Source organism: Dermacentor variabilis, chromosome 2 (genome assembly GCF_050947875.1).
Source record: "Dermacentor variabilis isolate Ectoservices chromosome 2, ASM5094787v1, whole genome shotgun sequence".
NCBI classification, from domain to species: domain Eukaryota; kingdom Metazoa; phylum Arthropoda; class Arachnida; order Ixodida; family Ixodidae; genus Dermacentor; species Dermacentor variabilis.
This window is the reverse complement of record NC_134569.1, coordinates 189,353,060-189,370,675: the sequence shown is the minus strand read 5'-3', so window position 1 is coordinate 189,370,675 and position 17,616 is coordinate 189,353,060.

Here is a 17,616-nt window from a genome sequence, read left to right as displayed (position 1 = left end):
AGCTAACTCACAGTTCAAATTTTGCCTGCACATCGCCATAAAGTTTCCTTTATTTTGCCCACTTAGAAACACTATCGGTTGCATAGTTCATTGAGGACGATGGAGGACACAAACCGCAACAAACTATTGGAACATAAAAAAGGAGAAGACGGTTGATTAATGAGTTGCAATGGTTGTAATTAAGGCAGTAACAGGAAAGCTTTGCCACACAATACACTCAGGACTGTGGCTATTTCCACAAAGTTTGAAGTTGCTAACTTGTTCTGGAAGGCTGGGAAACATCACATATAATGGCAGTGCGACAGCTTGCAATGCTTTAATAACAATTTATATACAGGGTCCAATACATGCTTTCGCAACAAAATGCAACATAGGGCCTAGCATTCCTTGCTACAGTGATACATGTCATCGTCCCTTGCTCATTCGGAATCCCAAACTCATTGCTAGGCCATCTGTTAACTTTCCAGCGATTCGATAGCTTAAAAGTACAAATGGTATCGCTATTTCTTTCCACAACTACATGAAAAGGAACAACAAAAACATGCAATGGTGCATACAGAGACAAAAATAAGCCAGTGTTTGTCCTTGTCTCTATAACTGAAAAACCTGTGGTAATCGGAATGAGCATACATGTAGTTGAGCGCCTTTATACCTAAAGTGCTTGGGACCACCAAAATCATCCGTTTTACAGCTCACTTTGTAAAGTTCGTACACAGCACGCCTGACACAAGGAACCGACCGAACATACTTACTCTTTCGTTATACAGGTCACTTCGCTGTAGAGGTGCTTGACCGATTGTGTGGGAATGGATGCTGATGCAATGATTTCTTTCTAGCTTCTTCGTGGTATTCGCCTGAGCGTGGACCGGCTGGCTGCAGCTACTGAGCAGGTCGTGGCTGCTGTCGAGCGGCAGGCTGACCCAGTTGCATAGGCATTGCGGCCAGTGGGCTAGCTTTCGCAGCTCCTGGGCCAGCTTATGCAAGAAGCAGTGGCTGCAACAAGGCAGTAGAAAATTTTAAGTTTTATTTTTTATTATTTTTTATTATTTATAATTATTCGTTCATTATAATAACTTTGATCTTATTTTGTCCATTTAAATATTTTTTTACTGATTTCTGTTATGTGCACAAGAAATTGCATACTATTTCTGTAAATTTATCGTTAGTATGTTTTAGTATTTTTTAGCAAGTATCATTAATGTTTATGGTGTTTCAGTCATATGAGTTAGATGGCAGTCATGCTAGTGTTTGCTCTTTCTGTACTCTGTGTTACTGCATTGAGGTCCAATTTTCTTTTCTTGCAAGGTTCCACATCCAGCGTCTACCTGAAATCACTAGTTGGCTGCTTTAGAATTGTGTTACACATTACATATAGTGAAGCTCACTCTTGAATGGAAATCGTCATTTGGCGCCTCACGGGGATTCTCCAGCTAACAGCTGATGCCTTGTACGCCGAGAAAAACAGTATTAGTCATATTGTTTTCAACTAGGTCATGTTATTCTTGCCATTTATATTGAAGTACAGAGTGCTAGTCAGGCTTGCGTGATGTTTTTTATTTGTATGCTTACGACTTTTATAATGAGAGGGTAATAAGTGTTACATGAAGCACTTTTGCCTAGCCACATAGGCTCCTGCTGTGATATTCTTTTGCTACTACTTCCATGTAATTTTATATATGCTCAGCTGCAGCTATGGAATGCATTACTGTACTTGATACTGAATAGTAGTTCAAGGTGCTGTGATATGTGAATACACACGTCCTGTAGGCTTCCTGCTACAGCAGCACGTTAGTCCAGCTCATTGTGACATATTTCATCACTGTTACTACTTCAGAAATCTTGTATGTGGGGTGTATCTGAATGCAGAGCATGTAGTGGCGAACATTTATATGTATTTTTTTTGGGGGGGGGGGGGGGTGAAACGAGCATGTTTACAAAGTTGAAGCCATGAAGTACATTAAATTAATGCCATTCCCTTGCGCTACACCATTTCTTGGCTTTACTCCATGCTGGCTGAATATACTACATGAACAATGTGCCCGTTGCAGTTTGAAACGAAATGTTCATGTGAAGTTTCAATCTAGCTACCCAGCTGGCTACAGGGATAGACAAAATGTCGAAATGGCACGACATGTCATCGTGCAACACATACCGCTGTCTGTTTTTATTTTCATTATTCCCTGTTATAACAGTGTGTCGTTTTGTATTTAGTGTTTCTAGCTGTTTAAGAATAAAATTACAAAAGAAAAAGGACTCCGAAAAGAGATGCAGCAGCACACCCTCTGAGGTGCTTGTGCTGTTCTTCGTATTCTTCTTGAATTTTCGTTCCCATCAGGAACCAAGTTGCGCAGCAACACTTTTTTTAACGTCTCTCTTCCACTGTTTCTAAACCTTTTGTTACTGTCACACACCCTGTGAAAATCCGCAATGGAGATTTCAGTATTAACCAAAACAAATATTTTTGAACACGCCTTGTATCCTTCTGATCAAGGATGACCATTTCAATTTTTCAATCGCATTATGAGGTTTGCATTTTCACGCCTATGTTGGAGAACTCACCTGACTTCATGGTTGAGCCGCGCGACGAGCCTGCTATCGCTGCCTCAGCCGACGATGCAGCGCACGCAGATGAGTGGTACGCAAGGTAGGGGCCGCAGAGAACAGGTTGACAACCTGGCACCTCATCTGCTTTGCCCTCATGAGCAGCTATCTGGGCGTTTCTCGCCGGCAGGTGTGATGCCCTTCGGACACAGGCAAGCCCTGTTGCAGCGGTGGCTGGTTGTCCTCGGCCTCCCCATCGCTGTCTTGCAGCTCCGGCTCCTCTGCCTTCAAAGCAATGTTGCGGAGACCGGCGCAGGCTGCCACGATTGTGGCTGTATCCTTGGGATGATAAAGGAGGGTCCGGTACCTTTGAAGACACCGGAACCTTGCCTTCAAGACGCCAGTACCCGTCTCCACAACGTTCCTCATGGAGGCATGGGCCCGGTTGTAGCGCCCCTCCGGAGTGGCAACGCTTGGATGGCCTGGCACAGGTGTCAGCAGCCATGGCTCAAGAGGGTAGCCCGAGTCTCCTGCATGTAGGAAACATAACTGTGTAATATACCTCACTGACTGCAACATGTCTGCAGCACTCACCAAGCACCCATTCTCCACGTCGCAGGTTACGTGTGAGGCGGCCTAACAGTGGTGAGTGCCTCCACACGTAGGAGTCGTGGCAGGATCCGGGGAAACGGGGATCGACGTCCACGATGCGCATGTGGGCATCACACACCTGGAGGGCATAACAAACGGGCGGAAAATGGTTCAGAATAATCAATTTGAGCTAGAATATTTTCGTATTTCACGTCATGCTGACAGATAAATAGTCTGAATGAAACGTTTTTGCACCAACATGACTTTATCATTCTTTCCCAGACACAGCGGCATTTTTTCTCACATTAGTAAAAAGCAATCTCCCAAATAGTTTTCTTTAATTATTGCACGAAATGTGCAAACAGCTACATTCACGAGAGATTTGTGAATTAACGCTCATCATAGCCGCCTTGGTCGTTGAATGCGTACTCTTATACCCGTACCGCAAGGGCACTATCGATCGCGATCGATTTGATTCGGTTCGAAATTATCAACCCCGATTACCTGCCTCCCGCAGCTTAAGCCAATGAGTCAACCTGGACCGTGAAATTCAATTCCAAACGGGCTCGATCACGATCGATATTGCTTTACGTGGTACCCGTATTGTACACACTACGACGACCATTACATGAAACCGATAACCTATATAAAAGATGAAAGCGTGCAAAAAATGGCAGATCGTGAGTACTTACGATCATAGTATTCAAGGCGTAGAACCCTTTTCTTGACATGAAGCCCGCAGTCCTTCAGGCTGTTTGATCGCTATGAGCGTCTCGTCGACACAGGCCACTACACCAGGAATGCGGCGGCGATCCGCAAAGGCCGCCTTTGCACTAACCTTGCCGGCCTTTGTCAACGGGAAGCTCAAAATTAAAACAAAGAACACTGTTTATATTTATCACAGCGCAGGCACAACATTTAATTTCACTGTGCTCACAGCTGTTTTCAATAATTAACATCGCTAACGTTCGGCGATGGCGGATCGCGTTTTAATCTCGAAAAGCTGGACCCCCGCCAGGGCCAGCCATGTTCGGCGAGCGACGACATTATCAGCAGGCGACAGGCGCATCGTCTGCTACTAGCGCTGATATGGCAACGGCCATTCATTTTTCGAAACGAATGCCCTTGTCGACCGTTCTACGCCAGCGGCTGTTTCCACTCGGTTTTGAAATGATTGACAGGAGTGCGACGTAAGCGCATTTCGTGGTCCCGCCCCGGCGCAATGGCCGCCATGACGAAACGCGCGGGTGCCAACGAATCACGAGAGGGCAAGCGAGAGAACGGAAAAGCGAGCTGTTTGCGCGATCGGACCCCTGCAGTACGCTCGACCCAGGGAGGCTGTCTGCTTAGCTCAGCATGTTGTTTGAGAAGCGCGCGCATGCGCAAACCGGTAGTACGTCACTAATGTACATCCCGTTCCGGCTGCCTACTATTGGCTAGTCGCTCATAGCGCTTCCGGGCGACGAGCGACGGATTCTAGCTTTGCAAAACCGTGCGATCTGTTCAAGCGACGGCCCGATCCGTCACGCGAAGCCGTCGCTCGCCGCTGTCGGGCACAAAATAGCGCTCATGGGGTTTGGCCTTTAAGCTTCGCCTTCGCGTTCCCGCAGCCTGTTCGCACCACCCACTCATTCGCTCGTCATGCTCTTGAGTCACACAAAGACGAAACATGCGCCTGAGCAAGCGGAACAAACCAAATAAATCGGTGTCTCGGAGGGAGGAATGATCTAAGCGAGCCAAGCGTCGTGATAGGCACGGACAGCAGGGCCGCGACGCGCCGTGAAGGCGGACACGATCATGGGGCTGACGCCTGGATGGGATCGTCCTCTATCCCGCCTGGGAGCACCACGCCGACGCATGACTCATCGCCAGCAGCACGGCACACAGCGTAGGGGACGCTTTCCCACCAGACGCGCTACGGCGCAGCGATCACGTCAGAGGCGTCCCGCATCGGACGCTGCACCTAGTAATCGCGCTGCGAGCGGGAAGAGGTGGGCGAGAAACGCGCCACCTGTCCGGGCAGCGCCTTACATTGCGAGGAGGGGGTCTTCTGTGTTTGCCGCAAGATGGCTCTGCGTGCACGCCAAGCGCTGAAGAAATGTAGCAGAAACTTACTTCGCTACGCGTTTATCTGCGACTTCTGTAATTTACATATTCATAATTACCGATTAACGAAAGCTAGCGGAGGTTCGGAATGCGTTTCCGTTCTACCAAGTACCGACGCTTTGGAAAAGCCGCCGCTTGCAGGCGCCTCCCAGTAAAAAAGCTGATAAGGGAAGCGTTTGGGAAGCCAAGATAAGTCTGTGCACGGCGCATGCGGGGTCGCCTTTGCCACACATACAAATTAGCCAAGCGACGGCGTATAGGGGGCTTTTCCAATGGGCAGTGGTATTGCTTGAAGACTGGTCGTTGACCGAAGTCGACAGGAAGCACACGTCGTCACTGCCCCTGCTAGAAAGGCCACTGTTTTCTTTCAGCAGCAACTTAGAAACGGGTGAACTTTTTCAACTCGCCGCTGTCGGCACCCAAAAAAGGGGACGATCGGGTGTTTTCTGGCATTCTCAGGACGAGGCTTCACAAAGCTCCGAAGACGCGCACTCGAAAGCGCTTACCTTATCTCTTGTTCGTCTTCCCGGTCGGAGCACGTAGCTAGTTGCACGGCCGGGCGCGAGGAGCGGAGAGCGCGCGCCGCCGCCGCTCCTCCAGTCCGGCCATGCTAGTTGCGAGCAACAATGGCGGGGGCCGTCCGCCGAAAATGTCCCTCGTAAAGGTGTGCTAGGGGAGCCCCTTCTACATGAATGGTCCGGCCGGGCCCGGGCCTTAACCCGGCCTAAGGGCGAGCATGGCCGGGCCGGTCGAACTCAGGCTTCTTTAGCGTCGGGCCGGACCGGGCCGCCTGTGGTAGTGTGGGGCCCGAGCCGGGCGCGGGCTCAGAATTGTGGCCCGTGCACAGCTCTAGTACCCACTGCTAGCGCAAATACGCGACCGAGCCGACGGTTACGCTGGTGAACTGCAGAGTATGTCATACGCTCCCGCGGGGCAGAGCCAACACCACCTAGACTAGAAGGCCTCCGCACTCCTCCCGTGGTGTCACCACACTCAGCCCGTCCGCCTCCGCCTGAGGTGCAATCGAAAGGAATAAAAAAGTAGAATACTGAAGCATGTACGAGGGTACACCTCAAGAATTTATTTGCATCCATTATAAATTTAGCCCTGGCGTAATTTAAGGAACTAATACAAGTTCTTTCAACGTCAACTTCGGCATTTGGAGCAAAGATTACAATGGCCCCCATAAAACAAAATGCGCTACAGAATTGAGGTCTAGAAAGACGATGCGCCGGAAAGACATCTTTCTTTTTCAGTCTGTCACAGACAGCTGTACAGTTCATATCACACATATTATTTGGCATTGTTTTCCACTATCACAGAATGGCATTCGAACACACAACACTCACATCAATAAAATATGACATGCCTTAACCTCACTAGCTTAATGAGAAAAATATGCTGAACTTCACAATGCTGAATAGTTTTTAAAAAATTCCACAGAAGTCAAGACAACATAACGCACCGTTCATATATTGCATGTATTATAGCATACACATTCGCGAAAACAGCACACATCATTTTCACTTGAGGGTAATCAATTTTCTCTTTTTCTCATTAACCCGCCGTGGTTGCTCAGTGGCTGCGGTGTTGGGCTGCTGAGCACGAGGTCGCGGGATCGAATCCCGGCGATGGCGGCCGCATTTCGATGGAGGCGCAATGCGAAAACACCCGTTTCTTTAGATTTAGGTGCACGTTAAAGAACCCCAGGCGGTCGAAATTTCCGGAGTCTTCTACCACGGCGTGCCTCATAATCAGAAAGTGGTTTTGGCACGTAAAACCCCATAATATATATAATATGAAGGTAACAAATGTGTCCAGGAGCTGCAGCTGCACACCCTTGATTTCACGTACTGGCTCTTGCCACACTGCTCTCACTCTGTGTCCCTTATGGGGAGTCTTGACGTTAACGAAGCTCCACCATCGCACAAATAGGTCAATGAAATCTGCAGTACTATCTTCAAGCGTCAGATGCAGGGTTTCGCCTCTTATCCTCAAAGAGATGAAACAAAAGAGTTAAAAATTTCCAAAGCAAGCTTCACGTTCTGCCATTCAATATTTGTGGGAGTTAATGCTTTATACATGAGCCCAAAAGCAACTTTCATAGTATTAGTTTGTTCAGCCACATGAAGCTTTCTGAGTGATGTGAATGAAGCACCCTCCATTTTCTCACTTTCTGTTGTTCCACAGGGGTAACATAGACATTTGTCAGGATTTGTTTGCTTTAGCCAATTGTTACTGATACATTTCAGCAATGCACAGAGTCAGCAATATGAAAGAGTGGCTACTGCGGTTTAACTGGATGGCGAAACAATTTCGAGCTTCTGGGCCTCACTGAACATAGCAATTTACTTTCCGGTTAATTGAATTATTGTTTGTCATGACTTCAACGACATGAAGACTCGCTTCTTCAAGTCTCAAGACTACATTTTTTAAGAGTTTCATGCAGTAATTTTTGACACTGGAAGGATGTGTGCAACATCTTTTAACCGTGACAGGAGAGACCGCACCATAAATGCATGCGCTGTCTTAGCAGGTTCAGAACAGTTCACAGCAGCCTGTTAGCTGCCACCCTTGTACTCAAACAATTGCTGTAAGTGTATTTCATCTATCATTAATGCTGCATTTCTTCCATGAGCTTTCAGCGGACTTGCCCTCCTTTTCATATATCGTAGGAAGCCCTCTTCATTTTGCTCCGTCAAAGGAGTGTGTGCACCACAGACACTCTTGATTGCTTCAGTATGTGCCAACACTAACTTTCCACTGCTCCTCAAAAACTTGTAGCCATGCGGTTAAATAGTGTACAAAATGCTACACAACACCAAAAGTTCCGCAGAGTGCCGAACAGCATTATTCCTCTTCATGAGGAGATGACACTGCTTTTTGAGAAACATCACAGCGCCGACCTTTTCGCGCTCCCAGTCTCCACTTGAAATGTAATCAAGAAGTGACATCGCCAATTTCAGTGCATCCTTTCCTTCGTCCACTTGTGGTTCTTCTTTAGTGCAGTAGTCCTCGACATTAGCCAAGAGCTGAACAAGCACGCGGAAGTCATGGATATGATCCGGGATCTTAATACACTTGTCAGATGTAAGACGAGCACCTCTCCAAAACACACGCAAACATATCCATCGACACAGTCACTGACACCAAATCTCGGGAGCATCTGTTGTCACTTTATTGTGAGCAATAATCACGCAGCTGTCGCAAGATTCCGCTGTCCTAACTGCTTTAAGGCTCTTTGAAGCTGTTCGCTGTCCACACGTGTTCGCTTTACATCAGGGTCTTCTCTCGACTGGCGAGAATACGAAATATATTGCGGGCAGTCGGAAAAGATCGTTGGTATGGCATCAGTCGTAAGCCGAGTGAGCTTCATTTGAACATCGATGGTCCGTCCGTCACAGTCCGTGTATTTTGATGTTGTGCGTAGGTGCTCGGGCTTGAAATGCCGTTCACGGACCTGCGAAACAACGAGCGCCGTCATATTATGAACACACCTTGACGCCTGCAACACTGTGACATAGGCTTACAAATCTAAGCGCGAGATCTGCGAAAAGCACATTTTACTGACCCATGAGCCATTCAACGAATGAATATACACACTCCATCGCAAAAGCACGCGAGCGCACTTGGTTTACACGTGTAAATAGATGGTCACTTCAAATCGTATTTATATAAAAATGGAATACCGCAGTTTGCAGTAACACAATCTCATTGTACATTTATTATATAAATCATCCCTGCACGAATTGAAAAGCGAGACAACGCTTACCAGCGGATCTTCCAGTTTTCCAACGTCGACATCGCCCCGTCGCACTGCCCGCTGCCATTTTTCCTTCGTTCGGGATAACTTGGGAACCCAAGCAGCCTGATCTTTGGCCCGTTGTCGTGCTTTCCTCTACAGTTTGGCACACAACATCGGCCCATGACATCGAACAGACCGCTCGTGTGGAACAGAGGAATAAATGCCAAAAAGCGAACCACGTGCAGCGACGTTCTCCTGCGGTGTCTCGACGGCGCAGCATATGCACGTCACGTGCGTCGCGTAGCACTTAGCGCCATCTGGTGCCCAAGGGCGACACCACGCGCAGTGAAACGGCTAGGGCAGAGTAGGGTGACGTCAGAGGATAGCTGCGGGCGAGTGCGGAGGCCTTCTCCTAGTCTAGGTGGTTCTTCTGGCAGAGCGCCCTGCGAAAGTCGGCAAGCTGGCATATAGGACGAAAAGGCTAAATTACTGTAGCAGCATTGGCATGCAGGCAGAAAAACATTTAATGGGTTTAAGTAAATGCCCACATTGACGTCTTTTTGATTATGCGTAATACAAAACAAAAGAATAATTTACTACAAGCAGAGATGCCAGTTTTCAATGCGTTAAAGGTCTTCTGATGCAAGAAACAACATTCAGTAACAGCAGTGATAAGAAGTACCACACGAAACGTGTCTGTCAAATATGGCAGTGCAGCTTTTCAAGTAGACTTGTCGTAAGTTGCCCCTCTACTACAGGAACTAGAGATATTGTTTTTGGTTAGTGGAGTGCTATGTCCATACTTAGCGCTATGTTCAAGATTTGATTACGGCTTTTGTTTTGTTCTCAACAATGGAAAACAACGAGAACTATTTAGGAAGTGTGCAACGCAACACAGGTGAAGCATGGACGAACACTGAGGAACACTTGAAGATCGTTGTTTTTTTATTATTTAACAAGGAGGTGGCACCATGCCTGAGAAAAAGCATGCTTCAATAAGTGCATTTTTCATGTCCTGAGCACAACTTGCATAATGCACGTTCTCTTACCTGAATGGAGCACGACTATGCACAGCAGAAGACATCATGCCGAGTCCCAACGTGTCTTCTCCGGGTACGAGTCCATAGTGTTGTGTGAAATGGAGGCCGGTTACGTCACAGTAGCCCACGTAAACATGGGTTCCCTGGCGAACTTTCTCCATGCAATTCAAACCGTAATTCCGGTCTACACAGCCCGCCTTACATTTACCAAAAGCATATTTAAGCGGTTTGAAGAGTGGTTCGTTTCTGCCGTCGCCTAGAACAGCTGCATGTCCTCCTACTGCGCACGGAGCCAGCGTTCCATCGTTCAGGCGCTTCGTGAGTTCTTCCCTGGTCTTAATGGCGGCTACATAAGCTGGGGCAGTCTTTGATGCTGTCAAGCTGGACTGAACGTAGGTTTCCACAAAACACATGCCCACCATCCACAACGACAAACATAATTTTGGCACTGAATCCATCACAGTGGAACGGTGAGGACTCTGGCATAGAGAAGCACAATCAGCGTATGCAGGACCGCTGGACATTGCCGAACGTTTGGTAGAGTGCCACTTTCTTTGAACGCGAATGACAGAAATGATTGCCAAGTAAAGAGGAACCAAGCACGAACAGCATGTGAAGACAAACCACCACGAGTCAGTGAACGAAGGTAGAAGAGGTGTGCGAGTGTGAACATAGAAGCAAAGAGACGCGGGCGAGTACAGTGCATATCTGTACCTCTCCAGGCTTACAGGGAGCTCTGTCAACCTAGCGTAGAACACGAAGTCGACTTTCTTCTTTTGAAGAAGAAATTTCCCCTCTTCATCGGAGCACTGCGTTTGAAAAGACGTATTAATCGAAGCGTAGGCCTCGAAGAGTGCAAATCCTTCGGGAAAATTTTTGTGCAAACGGATCATTGTAGAGGACATGAAAGTGGAAAGTCCAACGGCTTTGCACCTGGGGCTGCGATCGTCAACAAACGCAAAGGAGAACCTTTTATGTTTCGGGTATTTGTCTTTTGGCGCTGTTCCTCCGCTGAACATGTGCCTTCCCGGCTCTGAACTGATCGTTCTGGTGTCACAACGCTTGTAGCTGTCGATAGGTGAGTTGATGCCCGTTTGGGTAATCGTTATGACTTGACATGTGTGATTAGACAGCCGTCGAAGTACATCTAAGTCGTTATCAGCGGCGAAGATCCAATATACCTGTGGGTTAAATATTTCAAACCGACGGATGGTCTCAAAAATGCCCTGATGCAAGTTCCTGTGCCCTGAGAGAATGACGAATGCGGGTATTTTAAACGTGCCGGTGTTAGTGAGGTAGCCAAGGAGAGAACTGTAGCTAGTGCCGTTTGCAGCGAAGCTTGTCCAGAGCGTTAGGGGAATAGGGAATGAAGCATGAGCATGCGTTACCTGGGCACTGTCTTCCTTCTCAATGACCAAAGCCACTGGTGATCCGGAATATTCTCCGATCACTTGCATTGTGTCAATGACCAACTTGTTGAAATGCGCCGACACAAGCGTAGTGCAGAAAAAGAAAGTCATTAAAATGGCGCCGGAAAGTTGTTTTGCTCTGTTAGTTATCGACATTACTACAAAAACTTAGCAATTAGAGGATGCTCCCTCGAAAAAACTGATTGTATATTAGTTGATATGTATAATTTGGCCCTATTTCTCAGAGCTCCTGCTATCTCTAAGCAGCTGACTACAGGTCTGGTACCATGAGAACGCTCTAGTCAATGTCTCACTGGCGGAACCGACCACCGAGGGAGTTGCTAATGGCTTTCTTTTTTACAGACGCTGCACGCAAGAGACGGTAGACACTACGCGGTGCTCTGCTTTTCTTACTTTTGTTCTTTTTTGCATTGCGTGCGCTGCCCTAATGAAAGACAGCGGACTGTTTGTTTTCTTAAAGAGGAAAAGGCTGTGAATAACTTTCACCAGCTTTCAAAACTTATACAGTGGGTGAAGCGCCACACATCGTGCTCGTCGTAATTTAGGTTCTATTTCGAGATCGAAAGGCACTTGAAGCACTCCCATATCCCATTCGTCTTAAGATGCAGTCTTCGCAAGATACGACACCTCCCTGATTTTTTTCTTTTTCACTCAGCCTCATTATGTCCATGGCACTACAAAGCGCTCACGCAATCCTGCGTTTAAACGTTGACATTGATCCGTTCCTAACGAGAATATGCGGCGGGATCCATATAATGAGAGACTGAGTGTTCAGCTTTGTTCATTTTTATGCTCTCTGTTAGCTATCAAAAATGGAGCAGAGAAAACGAATTTGAATCGATATACACCAAATCATTGTGTGAATGCATAAAGTGTCGAAGCACGAGTAGAAGCACTCACGCGCGCACAAACTATATCGAGCCTTTTGTTAAGCGGAGTTGCCGACTACTAGGAAGTACGATTGCCACCCTGCACACGTGGTTTCAGAAGCAGTATGTGGATACATACGCAGCGCAATTAGGATCAATTCGATCAGCAAGAGGCGTTTACTTCATTATTTCCGTGCAGCCACGGATGCGCGAAAGCGAGTTTTCTGCTTTTTGTTTTTCTTTTTCCCACACGGCAGCTCCGCCGCTGCCGTGGATGCGCTTAGACCAGAGCCATCTGGTGGTTATGCAAGGAATCCGGCGGCGGTGACGCGCGCCTCCTCCGCTGTGACTGGCGGGACTATTCGCCGACCGAACAACCGCGCCCTTCCTACACTCACGAAAACCAGGCGACGTTCGGAAACGGAACCTTCGCTTTTAAAAGAGCTTTGCCCAACTGCAACTACAGAAACGCGCGAGGCGAAATGCACTGACGAAACAGAAGGCGGTGACCAAAGAGCTCGCGGACGGGTGTGTAGTGCTTGACAAAAGGCGAAGGTGACGTAGAGACACAAGCATCAGGGCACGCGTCGCGCGGAAGAAATGAAAAAGAAAGCACGAGGGGATCGATCAAGTCCACGCAGCCTAAAGAAGGAATAGATGAAACACGAAATTTTGAAGAACCAATCGTGCGGAGCCACAATGGGAAGAAGAACGCGAACCGCGTGGTAGAACGTGACGGAATACAGACAACAAGCGGCGGCGTCTCTTCCAGGCCCGGTACTCAGGATCCTATGACCTTCAGCCTGCATCACTGCTGCAAGATTAAAAAATCTCTGTCGAGGGGGAATTTGCCAAACCATGCGTATGCAATACCACCGCTTTTCAACATTTTACATTTCCTTGGCACAGCAGCTGGTGTTTATTTTGTTTAAGAGAATACGTCGCAGAATACCAATGCTTACTTTTTATTGCCAATGGTCTGTTTTGGCTCCTTCCCCCCCGCGTTATTAGACAGCTTTAGTATAGCGTAAAACGCTTGCGTTAGCGTTAGCGTGCGACGCAACGCTAACGCATAGAAAGGCTGCACTGCGCGGCACAAGGCAGCGTTTCAGAATAGCGGAACGGAGCAAAACGCTAGCGCTAACGGAAACATATACGGCACCATCTAGACGTAAAAACACGAAGTACTGGAAAGCCAAATCCACACAAAATGTCGAGCTGATCCAATGCCGAATCCGCAAGTGCGTCCCTAAGTCAAGCTTATCCTAAGCCACAATCACTGCGTTAGTTACGCATGTATGTCTTTGGTTTTAGTGTTATATTGAGGGTCGCGAAACACCGATTATTCTTAGCATGCCGCGATCGAGTGTTATGCGGGACCGATATTACCTGTCCTTCTTAAGTTCGGATGATATAGATGCCCTCATGCTTCGGGAACGAGAGCGACGGCGCAGGTTGTACGTGTCCTCAAGAAGCGGCCTGCTCAACATCGAGGCCATTCCGGAAAGCATGGTTCGCCGGCAGTTTCGCTTCCAGAAAGCGGATTTCCCACTTCTTCTCAGTGCCCTGCAGTTACCGGAACATGTGACGAGCGCTCAGGGAGTGTGCGTCTCGGGCTACGAAGCGCTGTGCACGTGTCTGTGAAGGCTGGCGTATCAAAACCGGTTATGTGATCTCCAGGAATACTTCGAGAGGCACTATTCCGTGATTTCAAGTGTCACAAACAAAGTAATGCTCCATGTAGAAAGCATGTTTGGCCTTCTCCTAGATGAACTCTCCGTTCATCAGTGGTTGACGCACGAGAACTTGGAAGCAATGAGCGAGGTAAGCGTTCCTCGTTTGAATGTGATATCGTTTTCAGCAACGCGTGCCCCATCCATGGTGCCGCAAAATTTATCTCATCTACGTAATGTTCAGTTATCTCAGCCGATTTTTTTTTTTCTGCAGCGTCACCGTTTGTTCTTTCGTTTACATGCGGTTCATCGTAAAGGTGCGCCTTTGAAGAATTGCTGGGCCTTCATAGACGGAACGGTGCGGCCCATTTGCAGACCGTCACAAGATCAGCACATTTATTTTTCTGGGCACAAGCGGGTACATGCCTTAAAGTACCAATCGTTAATGTGTCCAAACGTCTTGATATGCGAGCTGGATGGCCCGTACCCCGGCAGCAGGCATGATGCTGGTACGTTATCGAGTGTTCGTATATCTATTAGTAAGTCAAGATATGAATATATGTTTACGATATGGCAACCCTATGAACGTAGTAACCAGATCTTACAAAGAATTAAGAAAGCAGTTAAAGTGTGCATTGAAATTTATATTGAAGTTCATATTGGCTTGTGAGCTTTACGGGAATCGTTTCTGTATTTTTATTGGCCCTTAAGCACCACTAGCCAAACTTATTTGTGTGTGGTCTAATCGAAGCTCTTCTTTTGATTTAAGTTCCTCGTTATGTAAAAGAAAAAAAACGTGTGCAACTCATTTTACCTGTGCTTAACATGTCTGCATAGTTGTCTAATATGCACAAGGTAAGGTAAGCAGGTACCAGGGTGCAGTACCTAAATGAAATAAGTTCGCCTACATGCAATACTTTTTTCTGGGACCTTTTGTTAGTACCATATGATCCCAATTATGAAGTGCGCAGACTGGTTTTCAGTTGCTTCTCTGGCACACATCTTGTATTTGTGTTTCATCGCAATAAACTTGTTTATTTCAATGGTTATCCGCATGTTTAATTTCTGCTGCTATGCTTGTTTCCATGCTTCATGTGCAGGGATCCTCCGGGAGAGCGGGCTTTATGAAAAGCTTGAACAGCTGAATGGATACAACCACCGATTTGTCTTGTATGGCGATCCTGCCTATCCACTCCGTCAGCTACTCATTAGACCATATGGGGGAGGGGGCAAGGCTAACAAAACAACAGCAGGATTTTAATATTGCTATGAGCAGCATCAGACAGTCAGTTGAATGGGGGTTTGGGAAGATCATCTCTGAATTTGCCTTCCTAGATTTGAAAAAAAAAACAGAAAATACTACTTCAGGCCATACCTCGAATGAACAGAGTGGCCGTCCTTCTCATCAATTGCCACGCTTGTCTGTATGGTAACCAGGTGTCTTCATATTTTGACCTGCATCTTCCTTGTCTTCTGGATTGCCTGAAGCCTGCCACGCAATAGTCAGTGGAACAACTTGCATATGTAAATGCGCAAGTTTAGCGTTGTTGTAGTGTATATAGTAATTTCTAAACTGTTTCATAAGACGTGCAAGTGCCTCCAACAACACACTTTTTTTAAGAATAAAGCAACAGTACACACTTGTTTCTTTTGGTTATATTTGTCGCATATAAACTTTGTTTGCAAGTGTGTCGACAACTCGCAACAAGGCTTGCTGATTAGAGCTGAAGATTTCGTTGAGTTGCTCCCTTTGCTTCAGCTCTCGTTCCCGCAGCTCCATTTCTTTCTCACGGAGCTTACACTCCGTCTCCATCTTACTCTGTCGGAACTCATATTTTCTCTCCGATTTTCGGTCCTTCATCTGCAATTCCTCCCTCTTCAAAGGTATTTTTTCAAGCTCCACCTCTATAGCTTTTTCTTTTAATTGCCTCTCGCGGCACCGCCTTTTTTCTAGGAACTCATGGTCCGCATTGGCCAGCTGCAGTGTGGGTCCTCTTCCGTCGCGCATTGAACATATTGGATAGTGTTAAAGTAATGGAGTAATACCACTACGTTTTCACTATCAGTTTTCAGTGTATTCTGTACATAATTCATTTTTCACACCACACGTCCAACGTTGGTAGGCATGTGGCACTACCGTCTTCGATATATGCATTTATAAAAATGATTTGGAATAAGTGTAACGCCGCATGCCTGTACTCGGATAATAATAATAATAATATTTGGGGTTTTACGTGCCAAAACCACTTTCTGATTATGAGGCACGCCGTAGTGGAGGACTCTGGAAATTTTGACCACCTGGGGTTGTTTAACGTGCGCCTAAATCTAAGCACACGGGTGTTTTGCATTTCGCCCCCATCGAAATGCGGCCGCCGTGGCCTGTACTCGGATGATGCCAGCAGTTGAGAGACAGCACATTAGACTTTGTCAAGCAGGAACGTAAACTAAGTTTTGAAGTACAAAAGCCAAATTAAAAGATTCAGATAAGGTCTGTTTTGACCGTAAATTGTCGTTTTCTTCAGTGTCTCGACTCTTAAAGAATGCGGCATGTCACCTGCTGAATAACACTCACTGCTACCACCCTGGTTCCTAGCTGTGCGGCCTGTGTCGCCCTTCTGCGTTGTGGATGCACCCCTGATGCTGCTAGGGCCTGCTTGTGGGCTGGCGTCGCATTGTGGCAGATCTGGAATGTCTGTATACATTTCTTCTAAAGGATCCTGGGCCGTTTCCCCTGCCTCCTCGACACTTAAAGGAGTCCCAAGTTCTGCAACAAACAGTTGCACATGTGCAGTGACTTGGTACTTGTTGTATATATGTAGTGTGGCACAAGTGAATACAAAGTGTGAATATTCATGAAACTTACCACTTCTTCACTTTTTTGCAATGACATTCTTACGAATGAAAGCGCTATTCTTGGGAAAAAAGTATTTCAAATGTACGGTGTAACTTCGCATGAGTTAGTAGGGCAGATCACTAGAATTAAATATTTTAATAGGTTAATGTAAGCACGAAAGACAAGCTCAGAGAAGCAGCATCAGTGATCAGGGTATTGCATCAGCTCCTGTTTCTGGAGCACATTCAAATGTTGATGCATTGTCATCGTGTACACTACTACGAACGAAAATATACCTGAATCATCAACATCCGATGCCAGTGGTTGAAAGCTAGCAGCAGCAGCAGTGTCGCGGAGGGCTGCGGCGGCTTGGCGCGCTGCTGCTGACGGCTATTTCTTTTTTATAACGTACCCGTGCGCTTGCGCCAAGTCCCAGATTTCTTGCAGTAGATGCGTTTTTTCAGTGTACTGCTCTTCTGTTCCGGACCTGCAAAGTTTCAATGCGTTACAGTTGCATGCTTCATTGCACACATGACGACACACACAAACGTGTGTGTGTCTGTGTTATCACGTAGTAGTGACGGTGAAGAACACAGTCGTAAAACGATGAATGACGAAACTGATTATTTATCTGGCGAACCTGTGCCCACAAACACAAATTACACTTCACACTCGAATCACAACGACAGCAGCGAACACATAGTTGGCGATTGTCGAAATCTGATGTGAAAGTTCCACACAATTCGCATCGCTCATACAATCAGATTACATAGGTGTCGGTGACAGTA